Consider the following 6,498-nt stretch of genomic DNA (forward strand, 5'->3'; position numbering starts at 1 on the left):
AACCACTGACCCAGTGCAATGGATTCAACAGCTGTACAATGAAGATGTAAGTTAATCATTAATAATTAAACTAACAGATTGCCAGTGTTTTTACAGACTGAATGTACGTGTACACACTCAGTATTTACTACAGAGATTTTAAGAAAATCTGATGTTTCTGACTAGTGCCACGTTGAAATGGGGTAGTTCCCCTGAATAGTATACATGTAATTATTGAATATGTTAACAGTAACACACACGCACTTCTAGACTGCATCACTGTACAGCTGCAAGAGGTCACTCACCATTAACACAGGAGGTTGTGCTGGCAGGAAATGGTAGCCGATGGGATTGTACTTTTTGCAGAGAATAATTATTTTTGTTGGATCGGACATGTTTTAGGCTGGGAGGAGTGCGTACCTTATTTTCATAGATGATTTTTTTTTTGTCTTTTCTAGGGAATCATTAAAGGCAACAGATAACCTCTTAAGCAGTTACTGATGCCCTGGTTTTTCCAATGCAGGAGGGAATAAGAAAAAAGTAGACAACCTGATGGAATGGTGTTGTACACAACATAATTAATAGACTTTGAGGAATGTTTACAAACCAAATTAAGTAGCACAAACATACACTTAATTTTAATACCTAATACTTAGCAATATTGTGTTTACATTTGTATATTGCTTAATTATAAGCAATAAATTTTCTACAACTTTTTGACAGTAGTTGAATGTTGTACACTTCTGGAGCTTACTGTAGCCGCATGACAAAATATTATTGAAAAACCATAGGGAGATCATAAACAAACTGTCCTCTGTTCCCGTCTTTGTTTCGCTGTTTGATCTCAATTTTACTGTTCATCGTTAATTCACTGGCTAATCTTCTGGCCTGTTCTGTCCAGATATTTATGGATAGCGGTGGTATTTCATCAGTATCTGTATAATAGAGACCTTAAGATACCCCGAAATCGGTGTACGGGTAACGGGTAGCGCCATGTTTTTTTCATTTTGTGGTGACGTCATCGACCTTACCCGGTAGAACCAGCCGTTTTTCCGGGGTAGACACCAGTTTACCCGTTAAAGATTTACGAGTAGCTGCAAGTCCTACATGATGGAGAAACGAGTAAGTTTTTAAGACTTTTTAAGTACAAATGTAAATTGTATGACTCCTTGGCAATGTTATTGCAAGTCTGTTCAAATATTTTTGCCAAATTTGAATTTTAGCTGTAAAGAAAGCGCTTCAAAATGTATTGATTTTGGACCTCAAATGCGCAGGTTGAACTCTGAAACGATGTCAATTTGTTGCCGTATTTGGGGGGATTTCTGAGAATTGCTCGAATGTTTGAGTTTCGCAAAAGAAATAGCATTGAAAAATTTAGCATGGGAGTCACTGTTGAAGTTGACAATCGAAGGAATTGTTTGGTGATGTGCCTCGATCAAAATGGCGGGGTTTGCGATAACAAGCTTTCGGTCAAGGGACTTCCCGCCAAGTTTCTTAAAATCTTTCTATGATATTTCAATAAGCTTATGTATGAATGAATTATTTGTTGCAGCTTGTTGTTAAGATATGAAGTGTAGAATTTGAGGGAGATTTTGTATGCATTAAGCGACATGCATGTACAAAGTTAATTTTGCGTGCTTGTTCTTCGGGTATCTTAATCGAAATAGTCACGCACATGAACATTTTACGTGTACGGGTACACTACCCGTACCCGTACACCGATATCGGGGTATCTTAAGGTCTCTAATAAACCGTTTTCCGTGGTGATACGCAGGCCTTGCACAAGGAATTTAATAACAGTTTAATTCAGCATTTTTTGCATATGTTTTTTTCAGCATATTACTAGTATGAATCTTACTATAATAGTATGTTCTCATGTTATTCATAATTAGTAAAAAAGGCCTTTTCAAATTAAATGTCTGTCTTAACTACGTCATCTGTTCCTTGTTTCCAGCCGGGCAGGTTACCGTACGGACTCCGAATGCACGTGGTTACTTGCGCGTACTGTTAGTCTTGATCATAACCAACAAACAAGTAAAAAAGTCAAATTTGCAACCCTCTAAGCCTTGGCAGTAGTGGATCATGTTTATCTCTTCTAACATAGTTTGCAGTTTATTGTGACCTCTTTGGGGTTTTAGGCTTCTGAATTAGCAAATCATATAATTAATTTCTCTTTAATTTCAAACTTAATATTCTTTTAAATGCAAAATCACGACTCAAAATCTTCCAAGAGAATTCATTCACTATCTTTACAAAGAACGGCAAAAATACAACCTTCACTCGCAACGTCAAAGGCTTCTGAATAGGTAAAGGCGCACCTGGCTATGCATATGCACCTAGCATTAAACGGGTTGAGCTTAATGCGGTTTCTGTAGCATGCAGCACCTCCCCCCAATCTCCATGGGGAGAATGTTAGTTCATGGTAGGTGGTGCCAATTTATAAACCCGGGTGACCACGCCTCCAGCATGAGCTTTAACTATATTCCAAAATGAACAAAGAGGTCCCAAGACGACGCCTACTCTTCAGAATAGATGTTTATTAAGTATCCTTTGCTATAACGCATGATAACGGGCCTTGAACATAATCTCCGTAGCCTGACTCATGCACCCTCTATATTGCCTTTCCCTTCATACTAATGATTACTATAATCTCTTTTATGGTATCAATACTAGACAACAACATCGAGGGTGTCCTTAATGACCCGTAAGACCGATAAGAGACGCTCGGCATCTTTTTCCTTTAGAGGAAGCCGATATTGTGTCTTCTATTAATATTTCCCCTCCCGCCACCACCACAAACACGCATCTTCGACTTTGAAATGCTATCTAGCGTAAAATCTGGCGTTTCTTTTTCACACGTGCATTGTGACTTACGGACACGCTCATCTCACGTGTACAATTTGACCTGGCTAAGAGGTTATGACAACCGCTTTTCCACTTGACTTTTTTTTATATTTTAGTTTGCGTCTTTTTGTTTGTATACTTTACCAGTATTGTTGTTCTTGCTGTGAAGGTGCTTTGAAAAAAATAGATCAGATGTGAAGTGAATACCATTTTTCATATTCTCGAGAATTTTAATGCAAATTAACGCGAAGGAATTTTCCGAGAATTCCTGAGAAACCCTGGGATTTTCTAGAACAGTTTTGCTCGGGAACTTGGCCAGATGAAGAGAATACAAGCAATATCGAAAAAAAAAACCAACGACAACAGAAAGGCGACGAAAAAAGAACTCGTTATGAGGTGACAAAAATAGCAACGTACGCTTTTTCTCAGGAAAGGTACCTAAATTTTTGGGGACGGGGAGTGGGGCTTCAGAAGGGAGGGTGGGGGAGAGTTAAACAATTTGTTTATCGCCCAGGAAGAGTCACCCTTTCAAACTAGACAAACTGACTACCTCTCACCCTTTTTCACCCAATCTACATCACCATTTAGTGACACACCCAGTTCCACCCGTTTTTTGCCAAGTTTTTAGTCTACGTCACCTTTGGCTGAAAGTTTGATCAAACGAATCAAACAGCATTGTGTTTCAAAATAGCATCTGATATATAAACCACAGCTTCTCAATCCCTCTACAGAAGCCAAACTACTTTATCAACTCAGTTGATAAAACCAAAGTTTTGCAAGTCAGGCCCCACCACCGCCGCAACACCACAGTTTTATTTCTTAGAAGCTTAACCCTTCCTTCAAAATCAGTGTTCATTTGGTACCACACTACGCACCTCTCAGAGTCAAAAAATGGGATGCGCATGAAAAGTTTCAATCTAAACGTTTGAATTTATAGCCACCCCCGTCTTTTCTTTGCGTTTTGCTTTTTTGACTTGCAAGGCGTTAAAATGCAGTCAACTGACCCTCGACATTAATAAATATGGTTGTTTCTTTGAAATTTTTTCTTAGCTAAAGCTGGCGACATGACAGAAGCTCGGGCTTCCACCTCTGCCTGTCTAGCAAGAATTGAACTTCATGGGTTGGAGTTGAGTTCACTAAGCAGTGAAGAAGGATGCTAAATCTGAATTTACGACGTCTCCATAATTATAAGACGGATAGCTTTCGTCCAGTGAGAATACAAATCGCGTCACGTTAGATAGAAAGCAATAAATTACTGTATTGTTAAAAAACGAAAGACGATTCACTGAAAAACAAAAGAAATTGCAGCTCCCTCTCTTATTCTCGCTTTATGACCCTGGGTTAACTTAATTCACTTCCAGTAATAAAATATTGTATAAAGAGGCCGGAAAGGAGAACAAGTTATTAACTGGCCGTTTTTATGCTGGAGACGTTTAAGTCGTCTGGTGTAAGACCGGGACGCATAAAAGTAGAGGTACAAATTGAACAAAACAGGATTTTCTGAAGAGGACAAAACACTGACTCTTCCCAGTCGTTTTCGAACGGGTTAATCGTGTAAATGCGTCCCAGTTTACGCCGTCCCGTTTTTAGGCTAGGCCCATTTAACGTCTGAGACGTTAACGTCGTTTGTTAGTGAGTGCGTCTAAACGACGCAATTAACAGAAGACGCGTCGTCACACGTTAAATGCATCTGTCTTATTTGTCGTTTTTACCATAGATGTTATAGTCGTCTTATGTTGGCTTTATCGTCTCTAGAATAAAATGACCACTCAATTGAGTACAAAAGTAGGTCTGTGCACCCACTTCTCGGTGTCTGGAAATTGGATGAAACAGTGCGTGTCGTGTTTGAAATATTCACTTCACACTATCTCTACCCTTTGAGCAGAGGCTAGTGTTTCGCTTACGTTGTGACGTGCAAAATGTAGTCTCGATCATTATCAGTACGGAATATCGATCTTTCCTGAGATTTTTTTTTGACATCTTGTCATAAATGGGCAGTTTATGCCGATCGTGCAAATACCAGGCTTTAGGGGCCCCAGTGGTTCGACGGTTTGTTCCAAATGCATGAGCTTCCTTGGCATACGCGACATGGTGGTTTGCACATTGCTGTCCAACCTTCCCTGCGAGCTATCGACTGTTTTTGACAGACGCATTGTGACGAAATGCTTATTTCACCTATTGAGTTAGGTCTGACCAAAAAGCTACACCAACTGTTTCTTCACTTGATTTTCTTATATCTTTGTTTCTTTCTTCCCAGTAGTATCTCCGTTGTCCGTTGTTGTTACGAAAGTAGTTTCATGAAGATTACACGTGACGTCCGCTTTTTAGGCAAGCGAGTAAATACGAAAACACAAACTTTCCAGTCTGGCAATCACGAGCGAGTAGAGCTAGTTCTATTACTGGGGTACAGCTGGGGATCAATAGAAGGATGCTGTATTCTGATGCTAAAATGTTTTTATAGATGTTCCTAATTTTTAAGTAAGATCATTATCAGCCCTAGAACCATAATGTGAAAATGCTTTGCCGCTATGATTTATCTTTACCAAAATAATAATTACGGTTCTATCAATACGTTCTTTAAGGAACATTTGTTTCAATGCTTGAAGAAAAATCAGCTTCATTAGCCCAACGACACCTTAACATAGTAATGATTGAATTTTCAAATTCCCTCACTGAGCAACAAAGGCTGCACCAAAGCCTGATCTTAGGGGGTCATCAGATGTTTGCAAAGTAGGGGGGGGGGTTGACTCACGCCCTTTTCGCCCGTTCCACCATTTACTAGTAAATAGTGTCAAGATACTAGTAAATGAAAATCTCGCTAAGAGGTCATTGGTAAATAGTGTTAAGATACTAGCAAATGAAAATCTCCCTAACAAGTCAAGCCTTTTTCGCCTGTTCCACCATTTACTAGTAAATAGTGTCAAGATACTAGTAAATGAAAATCCCGCTAAGACCGGTCAAACCTTTTTCGCACGTTCCACCATTTACTAGTAAATAGTGTCAAGATACTAGTAAATGAAAGTCTCGCTAAAAAGGTCAAGCCTTTTTCGCCCATTCCACAATTTACTAGTATAATTTACTTATATACCATGAAATGAATTTCGCGAAAAGTCATTCTTTTTTGCCCAGTAATATTAAGAAAATCAATAAAAAACATTTTTCACCGTTAAAGAATTTTGAAAAAAATTTTTTTACCAATACTAGTAAAATTTTTTAAAAACTTTGTAAAAATATGAATTCCCAATTTTAGGTGTTACTGAGCCTGGCAACTCGTTGTAGTTTTACCATTGAGACGATGAAATTTGCGTTAAATCTCGCTTCAAGGGAAGTGAATTTTGTTCTTCGATCGTGCAAAATGAACCTCCCAAAATTTCAACAAAAGAACGCGGTATTTGTAGAAACTGATGAGTGTAGTCTGCTTGGCTATTTATTAAAGGCTATAGATGAGTATAAACAAATGAGAAAAATGGAATTTTGAAATTATACTGAGTGATATTTCTGAAAGCTGATCTTACTCGTGATTGATAACAGTGTGACCAATAGTTATATCCTGAGCACCAGAGGTTTTTCTCGCGTGCGGCGGGAATTTTCGGTGTTGGCCGAAGGCCGATACATCTTCGGCGCTTTCTTTTCGCGCGGGTCACTATAAAGGCTTGACAGAAACCGGAAACCGCG

General features: G+C 38.8%; 1 long non-coding RNA gene across 1 annotated transcript in view; it reads left to right on the plus strand.

The window, feature by feature from the left end:
* LOC140935877 (uncharacterized) overlaps window positions 1-561 on the plus strand; it is a 13,005-nt gene extending 12,444 nt beyond the window's left edge. Inside the window, exons 3-4 of the long non-coding RNA XR_012165270.1 lie at window positions 1-46; window positions 438-561. The exon at window positions 1-46 is cut by the window's left edge and continues 97 nt beyond it. This is a non-coding gene — a long non-coding RNA (uncharacterized lncRNA). The remainder of the gene's footprint in view (window positions 47-437) is intronic.
* Window positions 562-6,498: the final 5,937 nt, after the last annotated feature.

This window comes from Porites lutea, chromosome 1 (genome assembly GCF_958299795.1).
Source record: "Porites lutea chromosome 1, jaPorLute2.1, whole genome shotgun sequence".
Classification (NCBI taxonomy): domain Eukaryota; kingdom Metazoa; phylum Cnidaria; class Anthozoa; order Scleractinia; family Poritidae; genus Porites; species Porites lutea.